The sequence below is a fragment of the Rattus norvegicus genome, chromosome X, assembly GCF_036323735.1.
Source record: "Rattus norvegicus strain BN/NHsdMcwi chromosome X, GRCr8, whole genome shotgun sequence".
NCBI classification, from domain to species: domain Eukaryota; kingdom Metazoa; phylum Chordata; class Mammalia; order Rodentia; family Muridae; genus Rattus; species Rattus norvegicus.
The window spans coordinates 58,044,190-58,058,413 of NC_086039.1; the positions used below are offsets into that span (position 1 = coordinate 58,044,190).

General features: G+C 39.1%; 1 pseudogene; it reads right to left on the bottom strand.

Annotated features, from left to right (window-relative positions):
* On the bottom strand, window positions 3,201-6,188 carry Setd3-ps1 (SET domain containing 3, actin histidine methyltransferase, pseudogene 1; annotated as a pseudogene).

Here is a 14,224-nt window from a genome sequence, read left to right on the forward strand (position 1 = left end):
TTCTGTATGTATATTTACAATATACTTTGAAGCCTGTTGTGAGGTGAGGAGTAATTTTGTATTTAAGTCCAGAACTCCTGGATAAACAATGACTAACAATATGACAAAAGTTAGCTTGCCATTAAAGATCCATCCCATATGCAGCCACCAAACACAGTCACTATTGCTGATGCTAAGAACTGCATGCTGACAGGAATGTGATATGCATGTCTCCTGAGACTCTGGCAGAGCCTGACAAATACAGAGACAGATGCTCGCAGCCAACCATTGGACTGAGCACAGAGTCCCCAATGGAGGAGATATAGAAAGGACTGAAGGAGCTGAAGGGGTTTGCAACCCAATAAGAACAACAACAACAATATCAACCAATAAGACCTTCCAGAGTGCCCAGGTACTAAATCACCAACCAAAGAGTATACATGGATGGACCCAGGGTTCCAGCTGCATATGTGGCAGAAGATGGCATTGTCTGCCATCAATAGGAGGGGAAGCCCTTGGTCCTGTGAAAACTCATTTCCCCAGTGTAGGGGAATGCCAGGGTATTGAGGTGGCAGTAGGTGGTTGGGAGGAGGAGCATCCTCATATAAGCTGAAGGAGGTGGGGGTGGGAGAATGAGGAACCAGGAAAAAGGATAAAATTTGAAATTTAAATATATAAAATACCCAATAAAAATGCAAAAAAAGAAAAGATTGAAATAAAGAAATTAAAGACATTCTAGGGGCTGGAGAGATGGCTCAGTGGTTAAGAGCACTGTTTGCTCTTCCAGATGTCCTGAGTTCAATTCCCAGCAACCACATGGTGGCTCACAACCATCTATAATCAGGTCTGGTGCCCTCTTCTGGCCTGCAGGTGCATTACATGCAGGCAGAAAGCTGCATGTACACATACTGTATGATGAAAGCTGTATGATGTACACATAATAAATAAATATTTTTTAAAAAAGACTTTCTAGCATTCAATGAAAATTAATACACATAGCATACCCAAATTTATGGGACATAAGGAAAGATGTAGTTAAATGAAAGTTTATAGCACTAAGTGGCTACTAAAATTTGACTTAACATCAGTCTCCTGTCAGCAAGCACTTCATGGCATCAGCAAGTGTCTGAGATTGGTGGCTGCATATGATATCATCCCCAGGTAGGGCAGTCTCTGGATTGCCTTTCCTTCAGTCTCTGCTCCACTCTTTGTCCCTGTATTTCCTCTAGACAGGAGCAATTTTCGGTTAATATTTTTAAGATGGGTGGGTGGCCCCATCCTTCAAACAGGGCCATATCTAACCTATAGATATATTCTCTATAGGTTCTCTCTCCCTTTTATTGAGTATTTCAGTTAATATCATCTCCTTTGCGTCCTGGGAGCTTCTTGCTTTGTGGCTTATGGGACTTTCTGGTGGCTATCCCTAGTTCCCCATCCCTAAATGCTACATGCCTCTGTTCAATTTACTGACCCTCTATACATCTTGCTTGTACTCCTCATATCTCCTGTCCTCTGTTTTGCTTTTCCCCTTCCTCTCTTCCTCTGACCTTGTCAGGCATCAATGGTAGGGGAAGCCCTGGATCCTGTGAAGGCTTGATACCCTAGAGTAGAAGAATGATAGAGCGATGGGTTGAGATTGGGTGGGTGGATGAGAGAGCACACTCACAGAGGCAGGGGTTGTTGGGTGGAAGGGGAAACATGGAAGGGGCATAACATTTGAATTGTAAATAAGCAAAATAAGCGAAAAATGGATTTAACAGTATTTGGGAATGCTCCAGAACAAAAAGCAGTAAGAACAAGAAGAGTAGATGACAAGAAATAATCAATCCAAGGCTCATTTCCCCAGTGTAGGGGAATGTCAGGGTGGCAAGGTGAGGGTGGGTGGGTGAGAAAGGGAGCATCATCATAGAAGCAGGAGAAGGGGGGATGTGAGAGTGGGGAACTGGGAAAGGGGATAACATTTGAATGTAAATACATAAACTATCCAATAAAATAAATCTTTATTTAATATTCTTTTAATAATGAATAAAATTTTCTTGACTTTTCTTATTTCTTTTTCTTTTTTTTCTTTTTTATTCATTGGTTATTTTATTTATTTACATTACAAATGTTACCTGTCTTCACAGTCTCCTCTCCACAAACCCCCTATCCCATCCTCCCTGCCTCTATGACACATATATATATATATATATATATATATATATATATATATATATATCATGTAGATATATAGCTACACTAAATAATTGATCAAGTAAAATAATGGCCCAAGGATGATAATTATTTGGCTTGTCTTTCTCAAATATTCTTATAATTTGCTTCTGATCTGAAACAGAAATTGTCACAAATACAATTCAAACAAATATTTCTAATTATGCAGTTCCCAATCAAAAGAACAATGCATTGTTAATTATGAGAGCATTTCTAATTATACTTACATTCTGATGTTCACTGATAGTTCTTTGCACTTAGTATTCTTAGACTCCTCTCAACTCAAACTACTTGCAGCTTCTAAAACAAACAAAATCATTTAAGTCATGGGTACCTGCTGGCATTGTTCTTCTCTAGGAATCACATTCTACTTTCAGTAGAGTGAACAATGCTTCCTGCTCTAATAAAACAACTCTTCCCCAGAATCCTATTTATTTTACCACACAATAACTCTCTGCATTTCATAAAAGCTATGCTGGTATCTTATATGAGATTCATCATTTTGAGTAGGAAAAAATAAAATTAGAATATTCCAACTGAATAATTGTACAGTGCACAGTGACATTACATCATCTTTACTTTAAGAAATAGGCCAGGTGGTGGTGTGATACACCTTTAATTCCAACACTCAAGAGGCAGAGGCAGCCCGATCTCTGTCAGTTGAAGACCAGCCTGTTTTACGGAGTGAGATCCAGGAAAGCTAGGGATACCTTGCCCCAAAATTTTATGAAATAGTCATAATTTCAATAAAGAAGTTAAAGGGGAAGAGGCCAAATAGGCTCCTAAAGATAAGAAGATCTACATCAATAAATTCAGAGTTCTTCTGTTTCCATATAACTGATTTAGATATAATATCTGACTAAATCCTTAAAATAGGCAAATTATATAGGTGCAATTAATCTTTCACTTTGTGTGTTTATATAATCCAGGACACAAGTACTCCTTGGCTAGTCATATCAAATTATAGTTTTGGATATCAAACAACTTTTCTCCATATCTAATTGCTTTTTTTCTTTTTCTTTTTAATAAGTGGTGTTACTCAAAAGGGACGCTTTGAAAATCTCTAGCTTGTTGTGAAGCTCCTAAAGCCAGGGGGTTTTTACACATGTGTGAAGCCATAGCTGCTGTGTTTGTGGCATTCCACTGCCATCACTAGAATCAGTGTACTTCTCTGAAACAAAGCCAACATTGAAAACTGAGGAGGATGTGAGTGCTATTTTGATTTAAGAAAAAGGACAGTTTCTTAATATAGCAAAACAAATCACAAAAAGTAAACAAATCCTTAGAAATCACTAGATGTCTGTGTTTATATAATTAGGATCATCATCCTGTCAGCAGGCACTTGTTGGCATCAGCAATAGTGTCTGAGTTTGGTATCTGCAAATGGATAGATCCCAGGGGGGCAATCTCTGGATGGCCTTTCCTTCAGTCTCTGCTTTGCTCTTTGACCCTGTATTTCCTTTAGACAGGAACAATTCTGGGTTAATATATTTGAGATGGGCAAATGGACCCATCCCTCAACTGGGTGCTGTGCCTAACCTCTGGTTCTAGTTTCTACAGGTTCTCTCTCCGCTTTGTTCAGTATTTCAGTTAATGTCTTCCCCTTAGGATTCTGGGAGCCTCTTGCATTCCTGGTATCTGGGACATTCTGGTGACTACCCACAGTTTTCCATGTCCCACTGCTAAACATCTTTCCTCAATTTCCTGACTCTCTAGACAGACTCTATTTGTAACTAACTTGCCCAGCTTTCTTTTCACTGTGCCTCATCTCCACTGTCCACTCAACACTCAGAGTCCAACCTCAACTCCTCAGCAGGAAGCAGAGTCAGAATCCGTTTGGGAGTGAGGACAGCAGGCCTGTAGATTACAGCTAAGCATGGACCTCACTCTTCCCAGGAAAAACAGTGAGTGCACACAGCTGATCTGTAGTCTTTGAAGTGCACCTCCCTCCACTCTGCTGCTGTTCATTATTTTGTTATGCCCAGAAGCAAAATGGAAATCTTAATCAAAGATGGAAGCTAGATCTTTAAAATAACTTTAAATTCACTTTATATAAAGTAGCAAAAATATAATTTCTGCTCTGTGGAAAAAAAACGTTGACAAGGAACACAGAGATGCTCAACTGGATCCCATGAGTATCTCAGAGTTACTCCTTCACCTCACTCATGCTGCTTGAAGTGTCTTCGTTGTCTCCAGTTACATTTTCACTTTCTTCTGGGCTTAAGCTTTCATTTTCAAACCCGGTCTCATGAAGGATGGAGTTTTCCCCATTGATGAGCCTGTTTTTGGCAGGCTTGTTTTTTCTGACAGTCTCTGTGAGGCTCAGAGACTTCTGCATACCTGCTTCCTCCTCCAGCTGCCTCAGGACCAGAGGGAGTCTACAGTCCCTCACACCACCATCCATTAGCCCGAGGTCACTCTTCACATCTGGGAAGTGCTGCCCTCTCCTCCATGTGTTTGCAGAAGTATACCCAGTTCATGGTTGCACTCTTCACTGCTTTTCCAAAATCTCCTGCTCACCCAAGTACAATTTGATGGCCATTGTGGTACCAACAGAGAGGTCAGGGTTTTTCATCATGATATTATCTTCTTCAATTGTTGTTTTATATGTTTTTAAAAGAAGTGAGGCTTCATTTTCCAGAAATATCCAAAGTTTGACTTCATTGTCATAGCTGACAGGAATCTCAAGTTCCCCAGAGGGAACTACCCCCTAGCAAATGCTCTTACAGCTTCTCTACAGTCATGCAGAACACTAGAAGCTGGGCAGATATCGGCTGCTCAGTAAAATGCGTGCAAACACACTGGATGGTGGAATGCCAGACCAAGCCAAGACCTCATCCTTCATGGTGTAGAGCCTGTCACTTTTACTCAGTCTAAGCTTTATTTTCACCCTGTCGTGTGAATTATTGTCAAGGGAAAAAAATACTGTGGATCAAAAACTCAGTGTTTGACCAAATGTCATTAAAATAATGTAAATCTGATCTGCAGCCTGAAAGTCCTGCAGAGCCATACACTCACAGATGTCATCTTGCAGGTTATAGCCAGTTTTGATCAGACCATTGGTATGATTGCACATGTTCTATAAAGAAATCAGAGCCAAGATCAGTCACCCGGGAGCTATCCTCTGTAGAAATTTGGGTTTGCTGTATGATAACAGATGAGATGTCTTACCTGTAGTCCTCATAAGTGAAAGAATCCTTCAAAGGCAGTTAGTTGACATGAGGATGGGTCTAGTATGACTTTATAGAAATAGTCGAATTTGCATGCCATGTATTTGTACTGACTGAAGACATCATGGAAGACTTGTGTCTGGAAAGCTTGTGTCAACTGAAGACATAACACTTCTTCTTCCAAGAGGGGTGTCATATTCACTGGTGAGGGTCTGCATATATGGTTGCCAGAAAGATTTGGCGCTGGATCACTCACACAGCAGATAAAAGGCCAGTGCAGTGTTTCCCATAGCTTGGAGAATTCTGTCTTGGGAATACAGGGACCTCAATACTGAATTCTAAGCAGATTCAACAGTCATTAGTAGCTTGTGGAACCCATACAAATAATTCTTCTGCCTTGATGCCTCTTGTTGCTATCAACCCAAGGTCCTCTTCTTTGAGTTTAACTATTTCAAAATCCTGCCAGAAGCCATATTTTCAGAGACTCATTTCATTAGATCAAGGAAGTAATCTTCTACTTTCCCATCAAAAGTAACAGACAGATTTTTTGCTTCTTTGTATTTTCTCAACCAGAGCCCAAATTTTCACGTATTATTCCTAATCCCTTTCTGTTCAGGGTGCAAGACTGCTACATTTCTGCAACAGCTCACTTGCTGGTTGAAGATTTACTTGGTGGCACAGTGGCTGTGGCCCCAGTACCTGATTTCTGGGTTTTAATTTCTTACACTTTTTCTGACTGCTCACTTAGCCTATACACAGCTGTGATGCCACACTCCTGCAAGGACCCCACAATCAACCTCAACCAACCCCTAGTTGGTGGCAGAGGTGCAGTACTGTGGCTGGATGCCTATTTTCATATGGAAATATTTGAACATTTCTGGTAACATAATGTCTTCAGTTGGATAATTAAAATGTATAGAAAATAACATCTCAAGAAATTTTATAAGTTTTATTTATGAATAGAAGTAACATTTTAGTGTGTAATTAAGTGTGTAATTAAAAATGGATTAACTTCTGGCCCATAGACTTTTCTCTCCCTGTTACCCAAGGCTTAAACCTCATTCTCTCTGTGTTATAACAAAGAACTTACTGAGGCCATCCCTCACCTCTCCTCATATCTACTGTGGATCTCATAGACTGTCCCTTCCTAACACCTCATCAAACTCATGGTTTTATCCCAGCCCCTCAACTCCAGCAGATACCCACCGACAAACTATATATCCCACCTGTCATAAAAGCAGGTATGCTGCCTACAGACATTCTCTTGTCTCTCCACAGACCCCAGCCTTCAGTCTTGTTCCCAGCACTTTAACAAAATACAAGATGCACCTTCTTCACCCTTGTTGACAAATCCTGTGGATCCTAGAAATCACTTCCCTTTAAACTTCCCATTTGATGCTTTGTCCCACATCCCAACTCCAGTAGCTACTTCTTGCTAACATAACAGCAGCTATTCCCAAAGGAATAAGTAGGCTATAAGTATACTTGCACCTCCTCTACTGTCTCTGAGATATAGTCACCCCAATTTCATTCTAGCCCTGTAGCTATAAACCTGCTGAGGATCTCTGACACAAACCCCCAAAGGATCACAAAATCTTTCTCCTCCAACCTTCTTTCCTACAGCTCATCTCAGTTATTTAAGCTCAATATGAGCAGGCAATCTAGACAGTAAATGGAAAACAAAGAACAACACAGAGAGAGAGAGAGAGAGAGAGAGAGAGAGAGAGAGAGAGAGAGAGAGAGAGAGAGAGAGAGAGAGGGGGAGAGGGAGAGGGAGAGGGAGAGGGAGAGAGAGATCCAGAAATCAACACCTACACCTTTAATCATCCCCAAACCAGAAGGGTCTAATGCCTGCACAGATTACTATACCCTGTTTCCATAATACTGCATTTGAATTTTTTGCTAGGTATAGTAATCCAAACACAGCACTTGGAAAAAACCAAGATATTTAAACATAAGTTCAATTAAAGAAAAACTACCTACGAATTTAGCCATACAGAAGGGGCAGGAAGGGAAAGTCCAACTTAAGAATGTTAACTACACACATAAAATCACAGGGAATAAATAAATTTGTACTAAAAATTAAAAAAGACGGGAAGATAAATACATAAACTGTCACTACCAGAACCAATACCCACAATAACAGAAACAACAGCAGCAGCAACAACAGCAACAAAAAATTGGAACTTGCTCATTGATAACTCTAAATGTCAATGGTCTCTATTCTTCAACTAAAATACACACACACACACACACACACACACACACACACACACACACACACAACAGAAGGAATGCAAAAACAGGATTAATCCTTCTGCTACACACAAAAAAAAAAACAAACCTTAGCATCAAGAATAGATATTATCTAGTGGTAAAAGATTGGAAAAGGAAATACCAAACAAATGGACCTAAAAAGCAAGCTGCTATACCACATTTTAAATTAAAAAAATAAAAAGACTTCAAACTAAAACTAATAAAAAAGATGAAGAATGATACTATATACTCATCAAACAAATCAATCAATGAAGACATTTCAATTTTTAACATTTATGCTCTTAAAAGAAACACTACTACAGTTATATCGCAAACTCACTCTCAAAGACTGAAAATGGGAGACTTCAATATCCTGCTCTTACCAGTGACCTGGTCATATACAAAATAACTAAACAGAGAAATACTAGAGCTGATATATGTCATAAAATAGATGGTCCCAAAAGATATTATAGCGTACTTCACCCAACTCTCTCTCTCTCTCTCTCTCTCTATATATATATATATATATATATATATATATATATATATATATATATATATATCACACACACACACACACACACACACACACACACACCACTATGCTTTCTATTCTGTATCTCATGGACCATACTCCACAACTGTCAAGATACTTACACAGAAAATAAATATGAACATATATAAGATAATTGCAATATCTTCCTATAAATTATGAAACTACAATGGGTTAAAGCAGGATATCAACAATAAACTAAACAACAGAAAGCTTATAAACTCAGAGAAACTGAACAACACTATTGAATGAAAATGAACAAAATATTCATGGGAGGAAACACAGGGAAAAAGAGTGAAGCAGAGACTGAAGGTAAGGCCACCCAGAGACTGCCCCACGTGGGGATATATCCCATATACAGGCACCAAACACAGTCACTATTGCTGATGCCAAGTTCATGCTGATAGGAGCCTCATATGGATGTCTCCTAAGAGGCTCTGGCAGAGCCTGACAAATACAGAGACAGATGCTCACAGCTAACCATTGGACTGAGTACAGAGTCCCCAATGTAGGATATATAGAAAGGACTGAAGGAGCTGAAGGTGTTTGCATCCCAATAAGAAGAACAACAATATCGACCAACCAGACCTCCTCAGAGCTCCCAGGGACTAAACCACCAACCAAAGAGTACACATGGAGGGACCCAGGGCTCCATCTGCATATGTGGCAGATGATGGCATTGTCTGCAATCAATAGGAAGAGATGCCCTTGGTCCCGTGAAAGCTCATTTCCTCAGTGTAGGGGAATGCAAGGGTGTTGAGGTGGGAGTGGGTGGGTGGGAGGTGAAGCATCCTCATAGAAGCTGGAAGATCAGGAATGAGAGAGGGGTGCCAAGAAAGAGGATAACATTTTATATCCAATAAAAATGCAAAAAAAGAAATATCAGTCAAGACTGAAATAAAGAAATTAAAGACTTTCTAGCAATCAATGAAAAGGAATACACATATCATACCCAAATTATTGGGACATAAAGAAAGTTGTAGTAAAAGGAAAATTCATAGCACTATGTACCTATATAAAATGGGACTTAACATTCACACCAGTCTCCTGTCAGCAAGCACTTCACGACATTAGGAAGTGCGTGGTTTTGGTGGCTGATATGGTATCATCCCCAGGTATGGCAATCTCTGGATTGCCTTTTCTTCAGTCTCTATTCCACTCTTTGTCTTTGTATTTCCTCTAGACAGGAGCAATTCTGGGTCAATATTTTTGAAATGGTGGGTAGCCCCATCCCTCAACTAGGGCCATACCTACTCAATGGATATGGCCTCTATAGGTTCTCTCTCCCCTTTTTTGAGTATTTTAGTTAATACTCACCTTTGGGTCCTGTGAACCTCTCGCTTATGTGGCTTATGTGACTTTCTGGTGGCTATCCCTAGTTCCCCATCCCTAATGGCTACGCCCCCCTGTTCAGTTTACTGACCTTCTATATATCTTGCCTGTCTCCTATTTCTTTCATAACTCCCCCCTTTGCCTTTCCCCTTCCTCTCTTCCTCTGGCCTTGTCTGACATCAATAGTAGGGAAAGCCCTGAATCCTGTGAAGACTTGATGCCCAGCATAGAGGAATGATAGAGTGGTGAGGAAAGAGTAGGTGGGTGGATGGGTAAGCACCTTCATTGAGGCAGGGGCAGACAGGTGGAATTGGAGGGAGTTGGAGGGGAAATTGGGAAGGGGGATAGTATATGAAATGTAAATTAGCAAAATAACTGAGAAAGTTGAATTACCAGAATATGGGAAAGCTCTAGAACTAAAAGCAGTAAGCACAAAAAGAGATGACAAGAAATAATTGATCCAAGGGATGAAACTGTTAAAGCAAAAACAACATAGGTCAATGAAACAAAGAGTGAGAACTTGGATAAAATCAACTGGCTAGACCAATCCTTATTCAGCCTTACTAAAAGGCAAAGAAAAAACATAAAAATTAACAAAATTAAAAATGAAGGAACAGACATAACAGCAAGCAGAGATGAAGCCAATAGAATTATAGGTATATACGTTAAAAATCTCTATTTCAATTCCCTACCCTTACCCATCTTTCCTGCCTACTGAGCCATCTGTGGTATGCGCAGGTGCTCTGAAGTGCCTGCTTGTCCAAGCAGACCTCCATTATCCAGCCACATTTCTGTGTAAGTTCAACATATCTACTTATTCAGAGGAATACAAATTAGATTTTCTTCCCACATACATCTTCCAAACATGTTGTGACCTCTGGGTCTCCCTCAGCTGCCCTGATCTGACTACTGTCCTCTTTGGAACGCTAGTCTCCTGCCACCTTCATCAGACCTGCTGATCCAGAACCATAAAGCCAAAGGATACCCATCAAAGGCTGCAACATCAACACCACTGAGATAAGGCCCCCTTCCTGTGTTTACTGCAACAGGAACATCCATGGACTAAAGGCATCCAGATGACTAAAAACTCTCAAATGAACAGAATCAACAAAAATCGGAAAAGTATGACACCTGGAAAAGAGAACAGCTACACTAAAGCATCCAAACCTAACACAACTGAAGCACAACCAAAATCCACAGATGCCAACCTAGACTATTATCTATACCCAACAAAACTCTCAATCACCACAGATGGAGAAAATAAGATATTTCAAGACAGTTTCAAGTTTAAGCAATATATATCCACAAATCCAGCCCTATAGAAAATAGTAGAAAGAAAACTCCACCCAAGGAGGATATGTAAATCCAAAAAGTATAAGAAATAAGTAATTCAATTCAATACCGTGAAAAACAAGGTAATCACACACACACACACACACACACAAACACACACACACACACACGTACATACACATACTCTAGCACAAAATAATAACACAAAATAATCATTGGTCATTAATAGCTCTAAATATCTCTGGACACAATTCTTCAGTAAAAAGATAGAGGATAACTGAATGGATGCAAAAACAGGGTCCATTATTCTGCTCCAAACAAGAAACATAATTCAGTAGCAAAGATATATATTACCTCAGAATAAAGAGCTGGAAAAAAATTTTCCAAGCAAACATACCATAAAATAAAGCCGGAGTAAACATTATAATATCTATTAAATATATGTTTAACCAAAATTAATAAAATGAGATAGGGAAGAACTCTTCATACTCATCAAAGCAAAAAAAAATCTATCTCTACTCTGAGCACCCAAATACAAGTGTGCCCACATTTTTAGAAAACATTGCTAAAACTTAAATATCACATTGATCCAAACACATTAATAATGGGAAACTCCAACAAGCTACTTTTACCAGTTGACAGGTCACTCAAACAAAAACTAAACAGAAATAATGAAACAAATCAACTTTATCAAACAAATGGTTTTAGCATATTTATAGAGCATTTCACTCTCACACACAAATCTATACCTTCTTCAGAGGACAGCATGGATCCTTATGCAAAATTAATCCTATAGTCAGTCAGAAAGCAAGGTTCAACAGATATTAGAAAATTGAAATAAAACTTTGTATTTTGTCAGACCACTATGGATTAAAGGTGGCCTTCAACAAGGACAGAAACACCAGAAAGCCTAAACACTCATGGAAACTGAAAAAATCTTTAATCAATGATTTCTGGATCAGGGAAGAAGTAAAAAATAAGGATTTTCTAGAATTGAATGAAAATGAAGACACAACATAAGGAAACTTATGGGACATAATGAAAACAGTGCTAAGAGGAAAGTTCATAACATTAAGTTCATCCATAAAGAAATCAGAAAGATCCTTTATTGGATAATTTTTATTAACATTTCAACTGTTATTCCATTTCCCTGTTAGGTCCCCTGATCCTTATCCCATCCCCCTCTCCTTCTTCTATAATGCTAGTACCCCTCCCCAACCACACCTCTTCCTGCCTCCCAAACATTACATTCCCCTACACTCCAAGTTCTAGCCTTGGCAGGACCTAGGGCTTCTCCTCCAATTGGTGCCAAACAAGGCCATCCTCTGCTACATATGCAGGTGGAACCATGGGTCTGTACATGCATACTCTTTGAATGATGGTTTAGTCCTTCGGAGGTCTGGGTTGCTGGTATTATTCTTCTTATGGAGGTACAAGCCCCTTCAGCTCCACCAATCCTTTCTCTAATTCCTCCAATGGGGATCACATTCTAGGTTCAACAGTTTACTGCCAGCATTCTTCTCCCTCTGTATTTTTCACTCTCTGGCTAAATTTCTCAGAAGACAGCTATATTAGGCTCCTATCAGCAAGCACTTCTTGGCTTTGTTAATATTGTCTAGATTTTGTGGCTGTGTATATATCGGATGGATCCTCAGGTGGGGCAGGCTCTGAATGACTATTCCTTCAGTCTCTTCTCTAAACTTTGTCTCCATATCTCCTCCAATGGATATTTCTGTTCCCCTTTTAAGAAAGACCGAAGCAGTCACACTTTGATCATCCTTCTTCTTGAGCTTCATGTGGTCTGTGGATTGTGTTCTGGGTAATTCTAGCTTTTGGGGTAATATCAACCTATAAGTGAGTGAATACCATGTGTCTTTTTGTGATTGGGTTACCTCAATCAGAATGATATTTTCTAGTTCCATCCATTTGCCTAGGAATTTCATGAAGTCATTGTTTTTGATTCCTGCGTAGTAATCCATTGTGTAGACATTTTCTGTATTCATTCCTTTGTTGAAGGGCATCTGGGGTCTTTCCAGGTTCGGGATAGTATAAATAAGGCTGCTATGAACACAGTGGAGCATATGTCTTTGTTGTATGTTGGAGCATCATTTGAGTATGTGCCCAAGAAAGGTATATCTGGGTCCTCAGGTAGTACAATGACCAATTCTCTGAGGAACATCTAGATTGATTTCCAGAGTGATTGTATCAGTTTGCAATCCCACAAACAGTGAAATAGTTTCTCTATCTCCACATCCTTGCCAGCATCTGTGGTCACCTGAGTTTTCGATCTTAGCCATTCTGACTACTGTGAGTTGGAATCTAAGATTTGTTTGATTTGCATTTCCCTGATTATTATGGATGTTGAATATTTCTTTAGGTACTTCTCAGGAATTAAATATAATTAGCTGAGAATTCTATATTTAGCTCTTACCCCATTTTAATAGGCTTAGTTGTCTCTCTGGAGTTTAAATTATTGTGGCATATATATATATATATATATATATATATATATATATATATATATATATGATGTTATCCCTCTCTCAGATATGTAGGATTGATAAAGATCTTATCCCAATCTGTTGGTTGCCGTTTTATCCTAATAACAGTGTCCTTTGCCTTACAGAAGTTTGCAGTTTTATGAGATCCCATTTGTCGATTCTTGATCTTAGAGCATAAGCCACTGGTGTTTGGTTCAGGAAAACTTCCCCAGTGCCCAAGTGTTTGAGGCTCTTCTCGACTTTTTCTTCTATTAGTTTAAGTGTATCTGGTTTTATGTGAAGGTCCTTGATCCACTTGGACATAAGCATTGTATAGGGTAATAAGAACGGATTGATTTGCATTCTTCTACATGCTGACCTCCAATTGATCCTCACCAATTTTTGAAAATGCTATATTTTTTCCACTAGATGGTTTTAGCATCTTTGTCAAAGATCAAATGAGCAGAGTTATGTGGGTTCTTTTCTGTGTCTTCAATTCTATTCCATTGACCCACCTGTCTCCAGAAAAATACATACAGTTTTTATCACTATTGCTCTGTAATACTGCTTAAGGTGAATGAAGGTGATTCCCCCAGAGGTTATTTTTATTGTTGAGGATAGTGGGCTTTTTGTTATTAAAACTGAATTTACAACTTTATCTTCTACCTCTATGAAAAATTGAGTTGGAATTTTGATGTGGATTACATTGAACCTGTAGCTTGCTTTTGGCAATATGGTTATTTTTACTATATTTTTCCTGTCAATCCTTGAGCATGGGAGGTCTTTCCAACTTCTAAAATCCTCTTCAGTTTCTTTTTTTTCCTAGACTCGAAGTCTTATCATACAGATAATTCACTTGCTTGGATAGAGTCTCACCAAGCTATTTGACATTATTAGTGAATATTGTGAATGGTGGCATTTCTCTAACTTCTTTCTTAGCCTGAAGAGAA